We start from the raw sequence: 22,470 nt of genomic DNA on the forward strand, positions 1-22,470 counted from the left end.
ATGGGTGCTGGGAACTAGAATCCAGGGTCTCTGCAAGAGCAACAATTGCTTTTAACTGCTGAGCTGTTTCTCCAACCCCCTCCCCCCTCCGGTAATGGAGAGTCTAGCTCAGACTGGCCTCCAGTGTAGCCAAGGATGGTCTTGAACTTCTGGGCCTGCCTCTGGCTCCCCATGTGCCAGAATTACAGGTGAGGACTACCGGGCACAATTTATACAGTGCTATGCAAGTGCTGTACTAACCGAGAAACATCCCCAGCCCCCACTTTTAAAGTATAATTTTTGCTGGGAAGATAAACAGTTCTATCAAGGGAAAGGCTATTTCTCAACATTAAAGATCTTAGAAATAATAATTTATGCTTTAAAAAATGATGTTAGTCCAAAGCTTTAGCTCTTCTCTCTCCTTTCTCCACTCTCTTTATCCTGCCGTGTCTGCAAACCATTCTCATGACCCCCAGTCTGTGTGGCGGATTTGTGCTGGGTCCAGATTATACATGCGCCACTGACTTTTTCATCTGACCTCCAGATTTCAGTCTCCAAGTCCTTTCTTTTCTTTGAGTTTTGCTACCAAGGCTTTTTCTCCAAAGGGATGTCATTTCTCATGGAACATTACTGGCAAGCTATGGAATCATAGGGTCACATTTGGTGATGGTCAGATCTTGAAGTTTTCAACTAATCCACTGTACTTTTGCTTAGTTTCTCTGTATTGGCATCTCGTGCCTGGAGGCGGTTACTACCCATCGGACATCCTCAGCCCCTCCCTGGCAAATTAAAGGGAGCTTAAAAAGGCAACTGAACTTCGTTTTTCTCCAAGTCACTGTTAATTTAACTAAGTCCATTGGTTCGCCCTTATTTGCCCTTTCCACACCTCCCAAATTACTGTTATGTGCAAATTTGATGGTAGCAGTGTGAATAATTTCTGAATTACTTCTGAATGCAAAATGAAAGACTCTTCCTTCTGGCTTTTTCTCTTCATCGTACTAGTAAATGTATCCACTGTTTTTCTTTGTAGGCTGCATAACAACTCTGTGGTTCTTGTAGCCACAGAGATTTCAGTTGATCCAGCCATCCTGACTTCACAGGACACTGAATCAACTGCTTTCCTGAGATCAAAGTACATGGGATTCGTTGCACTGCCTGCAGTTGTGAATCCAGCTGTGTAGGAGCCAGACACTCCTGGAGCCTGAAAGCCAAGATTCTAGTCAAGATGAGGAGGCAGCTGGTTTTTCCATTCTGCAGATATCTTTGTTTTCTTTTCAGTATTCTCTCTTTCTGCAACATTTATCAGGCTCAGTATTCCTGACCTCTAGAAGCTTCTTAGTAGTGGCTCCGTGAGCTGTACATTCTTGCTACAGAAGAAAATCTGAGGCTTTTACCCTATTCATATCCATGGCTCTGTACCCCATTAACTGGGGAAGGCATATGCTCCAGGTGTCTTGTTGGTAACCTGTTCGTTACTAGATACTCTGGCCAGCCAGATACACTCTGGGATGTACTAGCATAGTGTGACTGGAAAAATCAGTTGACATCTCTGTTTTTTGGCTTACCATATCAAGATAATTTCATAGGGTTGTTAGAGGCAATAGATGATGTAATATGTATAAAGTTTTTGATGTTTATTGAGCCAGAGCCGGTTTTTAAAAAAATTGATCAAGGGGCTGGAGAGATGGCCTAGTGGTTAGGAGCATTGGCTGCTCTTGCAGGGGACCTGGGTTCAGTTCCCCACACCCATGACATCTAACAACTGTCTTTACCTCCAGTTCTGGGGGATCTGATGCCATCTCCTGGACTTCACTTACATGCATTCAAAACACACACATAAAATAAAAAAAACCCAGTAACAATAAAAATTGCTCAAAAGTTTACAGTAATTTATCATAAAATTTCTTGGATTTTCTGGGTATTTCTGTCATTATTTCATGCCATTTGCCGTGGCTATTCAACCACAAGGAAAAGGAGTGAAAAGCAAATTATCCAATTTTGCACCTTGTGCATATTCACAATGTGTATTTCTTCTTTTAGACCTTGTTATAATTGTTGATTAAGGAATTAATATTCTTGGGGCTGGAGAGATGGCTTAGTGTTTAAGAGTACTAGCTGCTCTTACGGAGGACCCAGGTTTGATTCCCAGCACCAATGTGGTGGCTAACAACCTTCTGTAATTCCAATTCCAGGGGATCTGATGCCCTCTTCTTACTCCAGGGGTATTGTACAACATGGGTGCACTTACATACATGAAGGCAATACACTCATACACATAAAATAAAAATAATAAGATCTTTTTAAAATTAAATTTTTTTTTAAAGAATTGATATTCTCAGGATAGTGTTATATGTGACTTATTCCCTATCATTGTCTATATTTTGTTGTTTTTAGGGCTTACATTTGCACACATGAACCCAGAGTTTGTGCGTGTGTGTGTGTGTGTGTGTGTGTGTGTGTGTGTGTATGTATGTGTGCACTGGTGATTACTGGGCACGTATTACTGTGCCACGCTGCTAACCTTAAGAATTTGGAGTGATCTTGTCTCTGCCTCTTGAGTGCTGAGATTATAGATGCACACCACCGTAACTTTTAAAATATTTTTATTATTTTTATTTTATGTGTATTGCCTGCATGTGTGAACCCATATTGTGCAGTGCTGATAGGTCAGAAGAGGGCGTTGGATGCCCTGGAAATGGAACTGCAGACAGTTGTTAGCCACCATGTGGGTGCTAGTACTCAAACCCCAGGTCCTCTGTAAGAGTAGTCAGCATTCTTAACCACTGAGCCATCTCTCCCTCTCCACCTTCCCCTTTTAAAGTCATTTTTAAGAGTCCTGTTGCCTTATAAGGGATATTTTATCTATTAGAGTTGTTAGGACAAATTCTTTTCAAGGTAGTTGGATTTTTAAATGATTTTTAAATCATTTTAAAACTAAGAATTCCCAGAGAAAATTAAACCAGTTCTTTAAAGAAGGAAGCTGAGATACCCACCACAGGAGATGAACAGACAAAACATACCTTCCAGTGAAAAATGCCCTCTAGGGCAGCATTAGTCTGTACAACACACATGATCGGCAGTCAGCATATGACCCAGGGCTGCTCGTTTCCAGTCTGTTCTGGAACATTATTAACTCTTCACTTGTTTATCAGTATTTGGATTTAGCCAGATTTTTGTGATTTGTTGTTGTTGCTGGGTTTTTTTGTTTTGTTTTGTTTTGTTTCTTTCTTTTTAAAAACAGTCTCTTGTAGTTCAGGCTGGCCTGAAACTTGCAGCAATCCTGACTCTGTCTCCTGAGTGCAGAGATTATAGGCATGCACCACCAAGCCCAGTTTATAAATTATTTTTTAAAAGTGAGATATTTCTGGGTGAAAGATATGTAGCACAGGTCCACAAAGTACATCCACTCATTTCTGACTAATCAAAGGAGGAAAAACAGACTCAGGATGTTAGCTCCTTTATCCTCTGCTTTAGAAAATCCCTGAACACCTGTGAGTCCCACTGCTTCTGCTGAAATGCCACATCCTGCACAGGCAGTTTTGAGAATTTCATGGGGCAGGTTGGCCTGGAATGGGGAGGTCTAAGGGACTAGTAATTTTTTTGTGAAGTGAGGTCTGTGACTTGTTTGTTTGGAAGCTAAGCATACCGAGGCTCTCAGCCTGGAGAGTTACCAGCTCAGACCCGGCATTGTGCTTGGGGCTGGGTCTTCTGAGTCATGCCATGGGGCACTGGAAGTTGTGTTTTCCTTCTCAGCTTGCTGAAAACCCAGAAGATCTGGCCTAAAGGGAGTCCAAACCATCCTGTGGCCAGATGGTTTAAGAGACAATTCCCAGCCACCTGTTATACTTTGCCATGTGAAGGGAAACTCACTTTGGCTCCTTGAAGATGGCTAATAGCTCTCTATGGGGACCTGCCAGTCAAGCCAGCCAGTTGGCTCAGATAAAGGCTTCCTTGAAAGCCATGGGCCGGGTTTTACAGAGCGCTGGATACAGCTTCAACACCAGAGTCCTCTTTCCCAGAATGCACTGCTGCTCACTCCCCTGGAAGGGAAAACCGAGGCAGGAAGATCTGCTAGAAAGGCAGTGCGTGGAGAGGGCATCTCTTAGGGAACCAGCTGGCTTGTCAATTTCCTTTCTCTTGTCTGCAAAAATCCTTCTGTGATCAACATTAGGATCCTGATATTTACACAGAGAATCTTTGTGGCAAATATTTTTAACCTTCATAGTGAGACCTTTCTCTTTTAAGTTGAAGAAAGATAAGCAGCATTGCTTTGGAGATAAGATAGTTTAATTTGGAACCTTTAAAATGGCTTTTACAATGTTACTGTCTAGGTGTTATGGACTGTGGCACTGAGGGAGAGACATTCAAAGACCTCCCCTCCCCTCACTTCTTCTAAAATCAATGTTATTTCTACATTGTTTGCTTTGAGACAGGTCTCATGTAGGGCCTCAAATTACCATTAAAGCTGAAGATGACTTTGAACTCTGACCATCTCCAAAAATAAGTGATCTTACAGGAGTCTGCCACCATATGACACTTTTTCTGCCTACCTAGGGGCATGTGTTTTTCTCTTCTGGTGAGAGTGTGGTGAGGTTGTGATGTGCATTTTATTCTTTTCCTATTGGGAAGCAGTAGGAAGAAATACAGCTTTATGACCCACAGAATAACTGGAGACCAGCGGGTCCATGAGGAAGTAAGGTGTGATAAATGACTTCTAATAAACCTTTCTGATGAAGAAGAGGTTGCTGTCGGGAACCTAGGAAAATGGGGTTGCACTGACTGCACAGCTGGTCAGTGGAGAGTTTTGTGAGTCAGGCATGGGAATGGGACATGGATGAACTTGATTCCTAGAGGAGGCACGTATGTATTTTGTTGCCTATTAAACAATATAAACACTATACAATATAATGTTATCTCTCAGCACAGTACGAGGACAAAATAAGCATGGCTCCGGGCTGGAGAGATGGCTCAGCAGTTAAGAACACTGACTGATCTTGCAGAGGACCTGGGTTCGATTCCCAGGACCCACATGGTGGCTATGAACCATTCTTAACTCCAGTTCCAGGGGAATCTGAAGCCCTCTTCTGACCTCCGAGGCACTGCACAACATGGGTGCACTCATATACATGCAGGCATTACACCCATACACATAAAATAAAAATAATTAAAAAAAATAAGCATGGCTCTCTCTTGACTTTTAAAACTTTATTTTATGTGCATAAGTATTTTGCCTTCATATAGGTAAGTGCACCTGCACCCATATCTGCATGAAATGCCTGCGGAGGCCAGAAGAGGGCATCACATCCCCCAGAACTGGAGTTACAGAAGATTGTTAGCCACGATGTGGGTTCTGGGACCCGAATCTGGGTGTTCTGCAAAAGCAGACAGTGCCCCCGCTATTGACTTTAAAAGAAATAAAATTGGGTCTCGTTCCTTAGCGATTCTCCACCTTTATTTTTGAGTCAGGGTCACTCACTGGGACTTCGGATTTACTGATTAGATTAGGCTGGCTGGCTAGTCAACCCCACCTCCTGAGTGCTGGGATTACCCTCTCTCACCGCCATGCCTGGCTTTCGTATGGGTGCTGGGGCCGGAACTCGTACTCATGCTTGCACAGTGAGCACTTTAATGAGCAAGCTATCTCCCCAGCCCTCCTTTGCCTTTTCTTAAGTGTTTTATTTTCCCTCAGAGATTATCCTTCTGGACTCTTGGAATTATAATGAGTAACTGAAATGAAGGCAAGGGTACCAAAAATTTTTTTAAGTGGAATTATGTCCTTTAAAACTGGTAATTATTTACAGGATTTTTAAAATGAGAGAAGCTTTGAGCTAATGCATTCCTTTGAGCTTCCCCTCTCACTGTGCACTTTGTGGCAAAGTGGTAAGGTAGCTCTTTAGGAAGAAGCATTAAGTTTGTCAAAAGTAATAAGGTTGTCAGGTCCAGGGGAAGCAACAGGAAACAGGAGGACAGAACAGGACATAATAGAATGCTGAACCCTTCAGCCAGTTTTTAGTATTAAGCTCTCAGTAGACTGACTGACTGAGGAATAGGATGCATGTCATTGATGCTGTGGCCCCTTTGCCCAGGTCCTGCCATGCTTGAATTCATCTATCCTCTACAGGTCCAGGGTATGCTGCTCTAGTTAGTAAAGAGGGAAAAGGCCTGCAAGATGTAGTTTGTGTGGCCGTTTTCTCTGAGTGTCTTGAGTTGTCACTATTGCCAAGACCTTGATCACTTTTATTTATTTATTTTGGTCTTTTTGAAACAGGGTCTCCCTGTAGCCACAGTTGGTCTGGAACTTTCTATGGAGACCAGGCCGGCCTCCATCTCACAGAGATCCACCCACCTCTGCCTCCTGAGTGCTAGGATTAAAGGGGTTCATCATCATGCCTGGCTTCTTGATCACTTTTAAATGTTTGTTTTTTAGCCTACATCTGGAGGCTCATAGCTACTTGCTGTGAACAGGTGAGCATGAACAAGTGTTAGAGCAGAAGGAAATGGACATTGGGAAATGGCCATTCATTTTACTAAAAGTTGAGGGCTGGCATTGGTTCTGCAAACAGCATTTGCCTTCTTAAAATGGCCCCATTAGAGAAAAAGAAGTTCAGGAAACAGATATTAGCTGGTTAGGTTCTTAACTAGACAGACTTTGTACCTTAGCATATGAGTAGCCATCTAGAACCTCTTGAACTTTTGTGACCAGTAACTCTGAAAACGCTGATGAAGTCAGTTGTAGATCATGGGTGAGAGAACAGTGTCCTCTGCTTGAGTCACCAAGGTACTTGCAAATCAGGTAGGTGGAGGACCCTGGGAGCCTGTGAATTGCAGAATCCTTCTGAAACAAGGGATGAACTCCAGGTGGGCTTGACTTCCCCCAGAACTCACTATTGTGAGTGTAGAGGAAATGACCCAGATTTTATGCTTAGCAAAAACCAGTATTCAACTCTCCAGTTGACCACTTTCTAGTGGAGACATCAGGACAGTTACTTAACTTTGCTGACACTGTTTCCTCATCTGGGTATATGGGAATGGGATTTTTTACAGATCTATTGGGAAATAGTAAGACCCAGAGGCAAGTAAGGCAAGATGCTGTATAGGACTGTAATTTGCATCAACTTCTATTGGAATTTAGCTTTTTATGTGGAATAACCATAGTTTATAGTCTGTGCTTAGAGTTTGGAAACAAGACTCATTTAAACCAATAGGCTGATGGAATCCAGAGCCATTTGTAACAGTTGTGTAAGAGTGTTCCCTGATCGATTCTGGGTGCAAGTGCAGCCGGATTACAAACTCCAACTCCTGGAACTGCTGGTGTGCTCTTGTCTATGCTGGATTTTGAGCCACTTGTTTAACTTAAATTTTCTTAAAATTACATTTATTTGTGTGTGTATGAGTGTGTGCCTGTGTGCAGCTGCAGACATTTGGAGGCCAGAGGATAATATGGAAGTTGGTTCTCTCCTTCCACCCATGTGGGTCCAAACTATTTTGGGGGATTGGTGACAAGTGCCTTTATCTGCTGAGCCATCTCACACTACCCCCCCCCCCCCCTTTTAAACACTACTCTGAAATTCATTTAGCCCACCCCAAGGGGGGTCAAAACTTTTTTGGGGGTGGGGGCAAATGGTCTTTTTGCGTGCACCCCCCCCCCCCCCCCCCCCCCCCCCCCTTATTTAAACACTACTCTGAAATTCATTTAGGTCGGGGCTAGCAAGTTGGCTAAGTGAGTAAAGGCAAACTTGCCACCAAGCCTGACAACCAGAGTTCCATTCCTGGAAGCATCCACAAAGGCGAGACCCAACAACTCCTTTGGGCGCATGAGCACTACCCACTCCCCCAATAAGTAAATGTGAAAAAAAAAAGGAAATTCATTTAAGTATTTTAGACAGTTCAACCAAAATAAACGTGATCGCAGACCTTCAGAACTTTTCTGTGATTAGCAACTACATGGAAGCAAAGTTTATGTTTCCCAGAGAATTGGTCTATGGTAAATGTTGGTGAACTGCTGATCCGGCTGATGTGGCAGCCCTAGGAAGGAAGAACCCAGAATACTGTGTTATACCCCCCACCCCCTCCCAGTTCGTGACAGCTCTGCGGTGGCAGCAGTGCGCACGCTTCTCTTTTGAGTCAGTGAGGCACCAGACAAGTAATTTCCCATCCTGAAGCTCCCGCTGCCGCTGAGCCCAGTGGATCTGCTGGGATGTGGCTGCTAACTTTCCAGACTGGCAGGCTTGCAGCCTCCACTCCCCGGGCTCAGCCTTGTCTCAGCGCCTTCCCGGAGGTGATTCTTTTCTTCGGAGGAGGGGGGCAAAGGTGGGGAGGTGAGGCCAGGAGGGAAGGGAAGGCCAAGTGCTGGGGCGTCCACCCAGAGGGAGCACGCGATCGAGGTGCGTGCGGGCTGCGCAGAGCTGAGCCCGGCGGCTGAGGGCAGAGGGCTGAGCGCGGGCGGCCGGCAGGGGGAGGCCGGGGCGGGTGAGCCGGAGCCGGGGAGGCGAGTCTGTGCTCGGCCGCAGGGGATAGCGCGGTGCTCGGGGGAGCACGGTGCGGACCCCGGCGGGGGATCTCGGGTAGATGGCCGCTGATGCAAGTTCCCGGCTGCTCCGCGTCCCTCCCTCTGCCAATACTCTGTCTCGCTCTTTCTTTCAAACAGGAAGTGTACTGCTGCCTGTAACGTGCTGCCGGCTCCCAGGATGGAGGAGTGAAGTCGCCGTGGTTCCAGCCTCCGGAGCCAGTCGCCAGTCCTCGAGAGCGCCCTGAGGGAGCAGGGTGGCCGCCTGGTCCAGGTGCGCGGGGCCCGGGTGGGGAGCTGGGGACATTACTCGATGGGACCTTCTGGATCGCCTGTTCTTGCCACTGCCCCCCAACCCCCCCCCTCCGAGTCTCTCCCACATTGTCTCCTCGGCTGTCCAGGTGTGTGAGACGGGAGCTGGAAGGATTTGGGCAGCCAGGCTTGGGGACCTCGGGGCGCTTGTTCCCTTAGGCTGGCACTTTCCAGGCAGGGCTGTCCCCAGCTCGAGCACTGCCTGGGGCCCGCCTCCCCCGGAGTCCCCAGCTGCCCTCTCCACTCTCTCCAGCTGCTGCCTGGAGCAGCTGCTCTTTGTTCCTCACTCCCTGGCCTGCTGCAGTCTACATACAGGTTCTGGGAAACCTAGGACAATTGGGTGTTGCTGAGGTTGATGAGGAGTGTGGAGAGGGAAGGAGGAAGCAGATGTGTTGTGAGTGAACTTGAAGTGAAAAGCGAGACTTGCCGTCCAGCCTGGGGAACGGGAGCCAGTTGCTGTGCCTTCTGTTTGGTAGAGCCAGGCCGTCACAAATTGAGGGAATTGGTGATGCACACACACACACCGGAAAGGTAGGGACCACAAATGAGGGACAGCAGTGAGTTCTGAGGTGTTTAGTCTGGTGTCTGGCTTGTTAACTTCCCTGTGGTTTCCACTGTGGGGAAACACGGGGCTTTATAAATATGAACCAGACATTAAAAAAATTATTAAATTACATTTGTCACCAAGCTAAAATAGACTGACTTTCCAGTCTCAGATTCACCATGTGGATTATGATTTCCTATCCATATCTCATGTTGTCTCAGGTATTCATAGGAGAATAAAATGCTGGGGAAGACGTGGGTTTGTGCTGTCGACTTCTTTACCCTCATTTCCCAGATGCTCTCTGCAGACTAAGATCTACTGCAGGGAAGGCCTGGCCTTATTTTTTAAATAGTTTATTGATTATTTTGTGTGTATGAGTGTTTTACCTGCTTGTAAGTGCACCCGTGTGGTGCAGTGTTCTTGGAGGTCAGAAGAGGGTGCAAGATCCCTTGGAATTTGGAGTTATGGTGGGTTGCTATCCGCCGTGTGGGTGCTGGGAACGGAACCCCGATCCTCTGCTAGAGCAACCTGTGCTCTTAACCACTGACCCATCTCTCCAGTGCCCCCGGCCTTATTTTACAGTCTTTATTTACCGACCTGGTGAAATGCCTCACTCAAAGAGGGCACTTTGGCTGAGAAGAATCTGTTTGATGGGATGCTTATATGACGAATTAAGTGTTTGAACAATGTCAAAGTCAGTAGCTAACTTACTCTATTTTGGAGGCTACAGTGTGAGCAAGTGGCAGGAGAGGAGGAAAGTGAAACTGCCAAAGAGGGTCTTTTTCTGTAGCACTTTAGCTTCAGTTTGGGCAGTTAGGCCTTCTCAAGATGCAGGCTGAACTGCTGAATTTAAATCCATGCCATGTCATGCAGTACCAAGTGTACCTTTTTTATTTTGAGATAGGGTTTCACTCCATAGCCCTGCCTGCCCTGGAACTTGCTATGTAGATCAGGTTGACCTCAAATTCAGCAGAGATCTGCTTGCCTCTGCCTCTGGAATGCTGGGATTAAAGGTATACATCACCTCACCTGGTTTGACCAATATTATTATAATGCTGAAAATGTTAGAATAAAATATATTTACTGCATAATTAATTTTGCTTTGGAAGAAAAGTCTCAGGCTGATAATTTGTATCACTGTTTCCTCTTTTTCATATTAATAGTATGGAGGTTATTTGAGTTATAAATTCTCCTTATTCCAGTAATCCTTATATTAATCGCTTAAAATTTTTATGGCATTTATTTATTCATTTATTTTGAGTGTGTTTATATATGTGGGCACACATGTGCCACAACGCATGTATGGAGGTCAGAGGACCAGGAATCTGTACTCTCCTTCCACCATGTGGGTCCAAAGGATTGAATTCAGGCCGTTAGGCTTGGAGGCAAGTGCCTTTACCCACTGAGCCATCTTGCTGGCCCCAGATCATTAATCTCTTAAAATGCAGGTGCTTTGAACACTGTAATAACATCAGCAATTGGTATAATAAATTATATTAGCAGTAGGTAGCTAAGATAGTCTTTTAAGAACTGAGTAGTCAGTTTCCTCTTCACTAGATATTTACCGATTTAAAATAAATTTGTGTGATATTTTGGTTATGCCTCTTTTGCCAAATGCTTCACAAGTGAAAACGAACCATCAAAGAGCTTCGCCCTCTTCTTCTCCCTCCTCCTCCTCTTCCTTTATTTCTTTCCTTTCTTTTTTTCTGAGGATTGACCCTGGGACCTTGTATATACTGAACAACTACTTTTCCACTCAGCTACACTTGATTTTGTAAGAAAGATTTTTGAAAGGACTGTAGAGCTAAATTAGCTTTCCTGTTTTTATATCTAAGTATACACTCTGCCCTGGGTTTATTAATTTACTTGAGGATTTTGCTTGGCATCTGTCACTCTGCTTTAAGATACACTAGAGTGTTTTTTGTGACCCTCCAAATCCATCCCTGTTTAGTAACACAATATATTCTCACCTTAGTAGAATTTAAACCCAGAAACAATACTTTTAATATTAATAGTACTTTTCTGTGTCTTGTTTGTAGTTAGCAGGTCCTTTCAACAGTGTGGTGAAACAGGTTTCATTTATGGAGAGAGAAGGCTGAAAGGAGGTACCTTGTCAGTGGCTGGATCTGTAAATGGAGATGCTGGGTCTTAACACAAGGGCCTTTGGAGTCGTAGCCTTCAGTTCCTTTGAACTAGTCTGTGAAGTTGCTGCCTCAGGAGAGCAGTGCTGATTCTGGGAGGTCTGTGCCATTCCGAAAGGGAGCCAGGCAGCAGGACGGAACAGCCCCTAGTCTATTCTCATTCTTGTTTGGACTTACCCTAGAGCTTGAGGTAATTGTTTTTTATTTTCTGCATTTAAAATGTTCTCTGTTACCAGATGTAGTTGTGTTTACATGCATGCGGTTTATAGTCTGTTAAAATTCTAATGGCATGTTTCAATTTATAGTGTCTTCTGTGAGGTGTCAGTGAGCATGTGTCTTTTCAAGGAGTCGGATCAGCATTCTGTAATTTCAGCATAACGTAGAAGAATCCTCTCTGGTTTACCCCTAGAGCATTTTATGCTCCAGGAAGTGAATTAGTTCATAACTAGTGTATATGGTTCTCCCTCTGTGTACCACCACTGCTATCATGCATTCCCCAACTCTTCCACTCCAGTTCAGGATAACCCACTGAGAAGTCCACATTATAGCAAGCAAGGGCAAACCCACTTAGCTTTAAAACAACACATTAAATATTTTTGTAATGGTCCCTAAGTGGGGCCTGAGGCTGTAGTTCAGTTGGTAGAGCTGGCCTAGCATGCACAAAGCACTGGTCCATGTGTGTGGTGCTGCACACCTGTAATCCCAGCAGTTGGGAGGTGAAAGCAGGAGGATCAGAAGTTCAAGATCATCCTCAGCTACATAGTGAGTTTAAGGCCCACCCAGGATACATGAGACCCTGAAAAACAAGTACAAGAGACAGAAATAAGTTTATTTTATTATCCTTGCAATTCTTAAAGTTGAAGCTGTCCCTAACTGGGATTTTCATATTATATCTAGAAGGATATAAATTAAAATTTATGGTATATTTCTTTGGTAAGGGGTACACAAAACACTTATTTCTCTTTAGTAATTAGTGTTGTTAGTGGTCTGTAATCCCTCTTCTGTAATACTTCATTGAAATATTAGGGAGAGGAGAAGATGGGAGAAGGAGGGAACGTTAACTCTTTGTATTTTTAAGCAAAAAAATGAATTGATTCATGCAGCTTTCCTTAATACACAACACACTGCCATTTCTGTCTGTGCTTGGGAGCGGTAGCCACTTCAGAAGGTTTGTCTCTTCTAACAGAGACACGGAGAATGAAGGGTAACTGCTTTGATGTTAAATGCCAAGGAAAAGTTAATGACCAAGAGCGGATTAGGAGTGGAGATAAACGCTATATAAGAGTCTCATCGTTTCAAAACGCCCCCTTACTTTCTTCATGTGTAGAAATTATCTTCTCTGGCAGAAATGGTAAAGCATTGGTTCATAACTTACAAAAACCAGGACGCTTTTATTCAATACTAAAAGATTTCAGACATCTTGACTTTTTTAGAGTTTTATTTTTATTATTTCTGGTGACTACAAATGTCTGGTAACAAAGTTATTTGATGTCACTCAGCTGGATACATATTAAAGAGCACAGAACTGTCTATTTGTGAAGAAGTGACCATCTGTACAAGGCAGGGATTCAGGCTACACACTTCTCCCAGTACCTTAATCTAATCCAGGACCAAAGTAGAGCAACTGTTCCAGACTGAAAGTGGTGAAGAGATAAGTTACATCTGCAGTATGCCCAAGGAGGATGGAAGAAGGCATTGGATCCCCTGGAACTGGAATTGTAGATGATTGTTAGCCCTGTGGGTGCTGGGATTCAAACCTGGGTCTTCTGCAAGAAGAGCCAGTGCTCTTAACTGCTGAACCATCTCTCCAGCACCTCTGGGTTAATTGTTTTTCATGGTCAATTTTGAGATCTTTACAGCTACTTTAGTCATGGGTTATGGGATTTCTTCTAAGGGCATCCTCTGTTGCCATTTCTGTGAACATCTCTTCCTTGTTTTGCCAGGACTCGACACCAGCTGCAGAGTCAAGCACTGTCTTAGCTGCTGCCACCACCACACCAGCGTTATAGTCATTTCCCAGAAGCTAAAGCTAAAGAGCCTCTTACCTTTAACCTTTATAGTATGTGCTCAGCCTCTGGGAAGGGACCTGCTACTTATGCCTGCCCTTCAGTGGGAAGAATGTAGACATTCATAGCGAATCAGTCCTTCTGCTTCCATGTGGTTTGTTAGCATGAGTCTGTCTGTATTCTGCTGAAGATGTCTTAAGCCAGGCATTGGAATCTATAAGGGTTAGTACATGAAGTTCTTTTACCTGCTTTAAAAAAAAAAAAAGAGTTCGCTTCTTGGACCAGGCATGAGTGCATGCCTGTAATTCCAGCATTCAGGAGATTTACAGTTTGAGATCAGCCTGGATTATATACTGAGATCTCTCTCTCTCTTCCTCACTCCCTCTCTCTTTCTCTCTCTGTATGTGTGTGTCTCTGTCTATACATATACATATATGTATATATAAATAATTTATTTATTGCTTCATATTATTTTCCAGACACTTCACCTGGATAATTTAATTTATAGTTCTCTTGGTCATATTTTCTAATTAATTAATTTTTATTTTACCTATGTGAGTGTTTTAACTGCATGTATGTAAGTGTACCACATGTGTGCAGTGCCCAAGAAGGCCTCAGGAGGGTGTCAGATGCCCTGGGACTGGAGTTAATGGTTGTTAGCCACCATGTGGGTGCTGGGAACCAAACCTGGGTCCTATATAAGAGCAGGCACTGCTCTTAACCACTGAACCATCTTTCCAGCCTGTTCTCTTGGTCTTATGCAGTGTGGATAATGAATGACTCTGTTTTATGGAAAGAAACTGAGGCGGGCACAGATTGTGATTTATACAGACAAGGCCTGGACTCCCAGATTTTTGTGGTCCCCAGTCCTGAAGCATTTCCCTCGCTGTACCTCCTACTCTTTCTGTTCTAACTCTGCTTACAGAAAGCAGTGATCATGGTTTTTTAGTCTTACCCCATTTTCAGTGAAGGTTAAGGCCTTGCAGAATGTGCAGATGTTAGGAATAGGGACATAAAACAGTCAACATTTTTGGCTTTCATATATGCATTTCCTCTTCCCCCAAGGAGCCTGGATGTATGGAATTATTGAGATATCATTTTCTGTTTATGTGTGTGTCCATGTAAATGTATGTAACTTGTGGGTGTGTGCACATAGAGGCCAGAAGAGGGCATCAGATCACTGAGAATTGGAGTTATAGGCGGTTATGAGCCATTTGATGTGGGTGCTCGGAACTGAACCTGGGTCCTCTGCAAGAGCAGCTAGTGCTCTTAACTGCTGAGCCATCACTCCTGATCCCTATGAGTTAATCTTTTATTGCTTTTAAATGTGAATACTTTCTTTTGGTATACCACTTAAGGGATAACCCTGTGGTGCTTTCAATAACAGCAGCAAAAACTGTTTTTCTAAGAGGTAGAATTGGGGTTTAATAAAGATATTTTAATACAGATTTAAACATGAGAGTTAAGAGAAAGAGAGGCACTCAGGAAGACATACCTGAGAACATGGGTGTGGGCTTCTCAAAAAGAGAGTTGCCAGAAATGTTTCATTTAAATTGTTGGATGCATCAGTCTTTAATATTAACTGTCAGTGTGTTTTGAGTCATTTAAGAAAGTCTTCTCTGTTACTGGGATCATTTTCTTTTATTAGCTTTATAGGCTTACTCATCGTCTTGGTTTTTAATTTGAGAACTTCAGATTCTTTTTTTATATTTTATTTATTTATTTATTTATTATTTATTTATGTGTATGAGTGTATTACCTGCATGTATGTAAGCGCACCAGTGTTGTGCAATGCCTGTGGAGGTCAGAAGAAGGTGTTGGATTCTGGGAATCAAACATGGGTTCTCTGCAAGATCAGCCAGTGCTCTTAACCACTGAGCCATCTCCAGATTTTTAAGAGTTACTGTTAATAATACTCTGGAGGCTGAGGCTGGAGGACAAGTTCAAGATCAGCCTGGGCTATGTGATTAGATCCTGTTTCAACCAAACCAAAACTTTTAAATAGTTAAATATAAAAGCATTAATCCTATCTCCTTCCTTCCTTCCCTCCTTCCCTCCCTCCTTTCCTCCCCCGCTCTCCATTTTTGAAACAGGGTCTCATGTAGCCCAGGCTAGCGTCAAACTCAATATGTAGCTGAGCATGACTTCGAATTTCTGATCCTCCTGCCTCCACCTCCTGAGTGCTAGGATTATAGGTGTGTGCTACCTCCCCCACTTTAGTGTTTCTCCTTTATCTTTCATTTTTTATTTATTTTTTGTTTTTTTGAGACAGGGTCTCCCTGCAGCCCCACCTATGGTTGCTGTGTAGACCAGGATAGCCTCAGTCAGATAGAGATCCACTTGCCTCTGCCTCCCAAGTGCTGTGATTAAAGGCATGCACCATCACACCCAGCTACTCCTTTATTTTTTTAAAGGTCATATTTTGGGCCATTTTCTCCAACACTACTTCATCACACAGTCCATTCTTTCTCCATAGTTTTGTTGCTGTTGCCAGTGTGGAAGTGTGTATTCTGTCCAGTTGACTTGTTTGTGTGTTCCTGGGCCTCCGAGACACTGTTTCATTGTTACATTTATATAACTTCTTATATAACTAATATAAGTAAAAAAAAATCCGAAACTGGTTACAGGTTTTTTTGTTGTAGTTTTTTGTGGTACTGGGGAACAAACCCAGGACTCCCACGTGCCAGGCAAGACTTCTACCTCTGATCTGCACCCCAGCCATAAGAATTTGCTTTATTTATTTGTTTGTGTGTTTGTTTGTTGGAACATAGTCTTACTATGTAGCTCTGGCTGGCCTGGAACTCATTATGTAGACCAAGCTGACCTTGAACTCTTCATGATTCGCCTGCCTCTGCTTCCTGAGTGCTAGGATTAAAGGCATGTACCACCATTCCTGGCTCCTAAGATTATTTTAAAGTAGCTGTCCTCCAAATTTACTTTGTATCAGATGATGACTTTTAACCTCTGATCTTCCTGAACTCAATGTCCCCAGTGCTAAGATTACAGACATGGTCTGTTGGACCTGGTTTATACAGTGTTGGGGATCAAACCCAGGGCCCTGTGCACTCTACCTGCTGAGCTACACCCACACCTGGTGTCTTAACTTTTGTTGTTTTGGTTTTGTGTTTGTTGAGACAGAGTTTCACTATGCAGCCTCTGGCTGGCCTGGAACTCACTATGTAGACCAGGCTGGTCTCAAACTCACAGAGATCCTCTTGTCTCTGCCTCCTGAGTGCTGAGACTAAAGACATGTACCACTATGGCCAGACTGGTGTCTTAATTCTTTGCACCTATAAATATATTTTCTACTTATATGGAACATTCTGTAGTTATTTCATTTGATGACGGTTGATTTTTAACATCACTTTCTTCCCTGTTTTTGTCTGTCGGCAGCAGCAGCTTTCTTTCACCCATGGTCGTCTTTGCAGAGCGGTGGTGCCTCTCATTTCAGAGGTTTCTCTTTCTTTGGTGTTCTATATGTGCTTATGTAGCTTTGATGTGTGTTCTTGGGATGGCTTTGAATGAATATTTTATGAGGTGTGATATGTAATGCTTGGGTCCATACCCCAGAAAGCCTGTTAATTAGAGAGGTGTCTTTATCATTGGGAAAATGTCGTCGGTTTCAGCTTGCTTTCCTCCAAGTTCACCCTGCTTCAGTCTGTTCTTAGTTCACTAGGTTTCATTCCTCCAACCCACATCCCACTGAATGCTACATTATTTTATTTGATAAGTATTTGCATGCCTGTGCAAAGGACGTACATTGCTTGACATTTTAAATAAATTTGATTGCTATTGGATGCAAATTTGGTCTCAGTAGATATTGCATAACAAGGTGATATTATAGGCTAAAGTTGTTACCCTCAGCCTTCAGTTCTAAAATTACATGGATGATGGACTGTGGTTTTATTTTTTTTTTTTGTTTTGTCTGATTAAAAAAAAATTTTTTTTTGAGATGGGGGTCTCCTTATACCCCTAGCTGGCCTGGAACTTGCTATGTAGACCAGGCTAGCCTCGATCTCATTAAAGATGATTAAAGACGTGCTCCACGACACCCAACACTAGAAAATTTTGTATTACATTCATTTTTGTGCATGTATGTGTGTATGTGTGGGTGGGTGTGTGGATGCTATGGTGAAATTGTGGAGGTCAGAGGCCAACTTGCAAGAGTCCATTCTCCTACTATGTGGGTCCTGGGGATCAAACTCAAGTTGTCAGGCTTGGCAGCAAATGCCTTTACTTGCAGAGTCATTGCATAGTCCCCTACTTTTTTGAGAGATGGCCTCACGTAACCCTGGCTGACCTCAAATTCATTATGTAGCTGAAGTTGACCTCTGTCTCTCAAGGCCTAGGATTACAGGTGTGCTCCATCATCCATCCAGGGTTGTTGTGCTACTGTACAAACGAGGGCTTCCTGCATATATCAACTGAGCTACATCCCCAACCCTTTGGTGATAGTTTCAATCTTCATTTAACTATTGACAGTTACTAAGCTTGTACTAAGTCTGATAAAATTATAACATAGAATGTTATGGAGTCTAAAATCTGCTTAGATAAAACCAATCTTAGTGAGCTGTTAGAATTGTTCTCCTAACATGCCTTAAACATGATTTACTGTATATTCAGCTGAGTTTGATTATGATGCCCTTAGCACTAAGTGATGGATTGCATCAGCCCCAGTTTTCCGTGTCTCATTGAAATTCCTGTACTGCTCCTCATCAGCTGTCAGATCCACCTGTCTGCTAACTGCCACTATTATACAATTGTCCTAATATAATTGGCAGCCAAGCTACCCCACCCATTCAACAGACATTTGCTGAACTCCAAACTATTAAATCTCAGTTCCCCGAAATTAGCATCTAAGTCACTTTATCTACTACACAGTGACAAATAACAGAGTAGGGCCCAAAGGAGAGACTGATTTTGTTCTTTCTTGTTTGTGAGGGGAGAATTCTTAAAGGAGGTGATTTCGGTGTTCAATATGAATATTATTTACCAAGCTCCAGGAAAAAGCTGTCCCAATGAAGCAGCAGCCCAGGTGTACGCTCAATATGAGCGTGACACAGCATGAGTGATTGGAATGGGAAGTAGGGTGCAGAGTGAAGAGGCCAGAGGTGACTCTTCATTTGGATTCTTGGAACAGCCCACATCTAGGGTCCTCTGAAGCATGGGCTTTAGTCTGACATTGTGGAGTCATCAGAGATAGAAGAAATGCTCAAATCGTTGTCTGTGGACAGGCAGCAGGGAGAGGTTCGGGGGCTGCTGCAATGATCCAGGCAGAGAGAGTGCAATCCTGAGCCCAAGTGATGCTCATGAGAGCATCAAGGAGAGGGCGAATTGGAGAATAGGAGAAAGAATTGGGTCCAGATTAGGTAGAAAGTGTAAGGTGAAGTGTGAGGAAGGAAAAAGAGGAATGAAGAATAAGTGTTCCGATGGGGAACTGTCACAGAGTGGGGTTTTGTTTTTTGATTTTTCTTTTACATTTATTTATATTGTGTGTGCACATGTGGAGGTCAGACGACAACTTGCAGGTGTCAGTTCTTGCCTTCAACCATGTGGATTCTGGGGGCTCGAACTCTGGTCGTCAGGCTTGGCAGCATGTGCCCTCATCCACTGAGCCATCTCGCTGGCTTTAGGTTTGGTTTGAAGCTGGGGTGTTTGCGGGGCATTGAGAAGTGTGGTAGTTGGCATGCATGGCTGGAATTGGTCATCATAGCCATGAATGTGATTGACATCCTGCAGGCATGGCCAGAGGATCAAAGACTGAGTACACAAATAGAAAGGTGTTAGTCATATAATCCGTACAATAACCTCCGTGAAGGACCTGTTGCTGTTGTCTTTTACACACAAGGTGTCTGAAGTTCAGTAAGCAACTCGCCACGTACCCAGGAGGTAAATAGGGAGCAGCTTCTACATCTGTCAGGGGAATCAGGAAGAGAATATAGGTGCCTGGATTTGGCAATCAGGTATTGAGTTGGTATTTACAAGAGCTCTTAAGTGTAATATTGAATTGTCAGAGGTGTTACTAGGAGACTATAAGTGGGGGCAGAGAGCAAGAGGGAGAGAGAGAGGTGGTGTTTTGTGGTGTCCATGTTTGTGAAAGAATATTTTTATTCATGTGAGGATGATTGACACTTAAGAGTTGATTGAGAATACAGAAGGGAAGGTGACTAAAGGTAGGAGAGGAAATAATTAATGGGAAAAATGTGGGAAAACATAGGGAGCATGTTCAGAAGCACACACGTGCTCAGTGAGGTTGTCTAGAAGGAAGTCAGGTGAGGAGTGCTCCGTGTAACTGTAGATGAGTAAGAAGGTGGGATGGGGAAGGCAGTAAGAAAGGTCATTCCCTGTGGCCGGGAGATTCTTAGCAAGGAAGGAGAGGAGATGGAATCTACTGTAGTGAGAAGCCTTGAGGACAGAGCTGCTTAGCAAGAGCCTCTGGATTGAGGAGGAGCAGGAGGCATGCATTTTTTGAGGACCCTGTCAGTGGGCATTAGGCATTGATGGTGGGCTTCTTTTCCTGGTTGATGGAGTGTCAGGAATAACGTGAATGGACATTTCAGGGTGAAAACTCTGGCCTGAGCGTTGTTAGTGACTTAAGGAAGCTTAAGAATGTAGAGAAAGGGAGGACGGAAGATGGAGACACAATAGCCTGAATGTCCAGGAATCTGAGGGAAACCACTCATTTCTTGAGGCTTCAGTTTCCCCACCTTTCAGTGGAGGAAGTGAAACAACGAACTTCTGGGAGAACTTGACATTATTAGAAAGAGAAAGAAGGCAGGAAAAGACAAGTTACATTCCTATAATTTTGCTCGCATGAGTTCTGAAAGCAGCTCTTAGGCCAGTGTCTTTAAGGAGTTGACAGCATGGGACCAGGACAGCTGCTGCTCTCTGTGACTCTGCAAATCAGTGGGGGAGAGGTCACAGTCAGGAAAGGGAGGAGGGTGAAGATGTGATGAGCTACACGAGGTAGTCATGACTCAACTGCATGCTCCTTTTGTGTGATGTGGTTCTCCCTTGACATAAGGACATCCTTTTTTGTTTTGAGACAGACTCTCACTATGCAGGCCTGGCTGACTTGTTATGTAGACCAGGCTGGCCCTGAACTCACAGAGATCTGCCTGCCTCTGCCTCCTGAGTACAGGGATTAAAGGTATGCACCACCATACTTAGCTAGGTCTCTTTTTAAGAACAGGGCTAAACTGGGAGTAGTTGTACACATCTAATCCTGGCACTCAGGAGGAAGAGGTAGGCGTATCTCTGAGATCCAGGCCAGCCTGGTCTACATAGCAAGTTCCAGGCCAGCTGGGATGATAGGGAGAGCTTGTCTCAAAAAAACAATACAAAAACAAAAACCAAACAGTACCAAACAAGAATGAGACTAATACCCTAAAGCCCTGAGGTGTGTCTGGCATTAAAAGGTGAATCCAGGTGGGGTAAGTGGCTCCAGAGATTACCATAATAATTTAATAAGCCTCTGCAGGTGATAGGACACTGTTTTTAAACTGAACCTCTGATCTTCCCCTGGGCTCTTAGAGATTCTAGAAACCTGGGCATTTCCTCTGCCCCCCTTTATGCTGTTACACAACCCAATGCTTGGAAAATCCTTCACAGGAAGAAACAAGGTGGGACAGTTTTAGTGAAGCATGTTTATGAAATTCACCTATGTAAGGCTAAGAATATTATTCTCTTTCCAATCCACTCTAATTTCTGAAAGTCTTAATTTCTCTCCCCAATTAAACAATTGTTCAAAGTGAAGCATAGTTTTACAATGGAAACCATCTCAATTTGAAGTGAAACCATCATCTGTAAATGTGTTCTTCCCATTTCCTGACGAATAACAGGAAGGATTTGCTTTCTCAAAATAAATTAAGTAGACTGATTATGAGCTCAGGGCAGTAGACATCAGAGATTCCAGCATGGTCACCCAGTGGGAGGGTTTTCAGTCCTTCCTTTAACCTCAGAATGTTGAGTCTAATGCTTGCATTGTTGTTTATTTCTTGACTTGAGATGAAGTATGAGAATATATGTAGATTTCAGAAACAAGCCTTGAGCATATCTGATATAGTCTTAGCATCAATGACTGTCCCATATGCTCAAAGGTCTTTTTCTAAGATGCATTTGATTAGTACAGGCGTATAGCAATGGGAAAATATCCTTAGACCTCACATTTAGGAAGAATAGAGAACTATTTGGCTTTCTGCATCCATTTGGCATTTTAAACCTGAATTTAAACCTCGTACTGCAATAAATTATTTCATAGCTGTCTGGTAGGAAAAATTTAGCAGGTCGAACACTGAGTTGCATTGAAAATGGGGTCTGCTATAGTAATTATATGCCTCTCTCTCTCTCTCTCTCTCTCTCTCTCTCTCTCTCTCTGTGTGTGTGTGTGTGTGTGTGTGTATAATCTCTAGGAAGGAATAAGTGTGTTTATTAAGACTTACCTGTTTCTAGCAACAAGGTATGAAAGCCTATTTTAAAGAAAGGAAGTCATGGTGGTTAAGAGCCCTGACTGCTCTTGCAGAGGACCCAGGTTCTATTCTCAGCACCCACATGGCAGCTATGAACCATCCTTAACTCCAGTTCCAAGGGACTCCGAAGCCCTCTTCTGACCTCCGAGGAATTGTACAGCACGGATGTACTCACATATATGCCGACAATACACTCATACACATAATATAAAAATAATAAAAAATAAGATATCTTAAAGAAAGGAGGTCCATTGGACCATGATTGGATTTATATTTGTGGGATGCAGGCAAGATGAGGAAGGTATATGTATTCAGCATTCAGTATTCAGTAATTTGTTTCAAATTGTATGTGATTCTCTCTTCCCCTGATGGTATAGGTCAGAATTTTGAAATATCAGGCAGTGCTTATACTTTGAGTATTCTGTGTAGTTGACAACTTTGTAGGATTTCTCAATAGATTACATTTTTTTTTCTTGCATTTGTGTTCTAAGAAATGGTAGTGGGAATGGGGCCC

The 22,470-nt window shown here is 43.4% G+C and overlaps 1 protein-coding gene across 3 annotated transcripts in view; it reads left to right on the forward strand.

The window, feature by feature from the left end:
* Lrrc8d (leucine rich repeat containing 8 VRAC subunit D) overlaps positions 1-22,470 on the forward strand; it is a 134,515-nt gene that overhangs the window by 20,721 nt on the left and 91,324 nt on the right. The window contains exons 1-2 of one of the 3 annotated variants that reach the window (XM_008826811.3): positions 8,114-8,257; positions 8,627-8,759. The gene's annotated coding sequence lies outside the window, so the exon portion shown is untranslated. Of the gene's footprint in view, positions 1-8,113; positions 8,258-8,454; positions 8,518-8,626; positions 8,760-22,470 lie in introns of those variants that run through there. The other 2 variants (XM_029560468.1, XM_008826812.2) reach the window with 2 other exon arrangements.

Source organism: Nannospalax galili, unplaced genomic scaffold (genome assembly GCF_000622305.1).
Source record: "Nannospalax galili isolate Female #2095 unplaced genomic scaffold, S.galili_v1.0 scaffold451, whole genome shotgun sequence".
Taxonomy (NCBI): Eukaryota; Metazoa; Chordata; class Mammalia; order Rodentia; family Spalacidae; genus Nannospalax; species Nannospalax galili.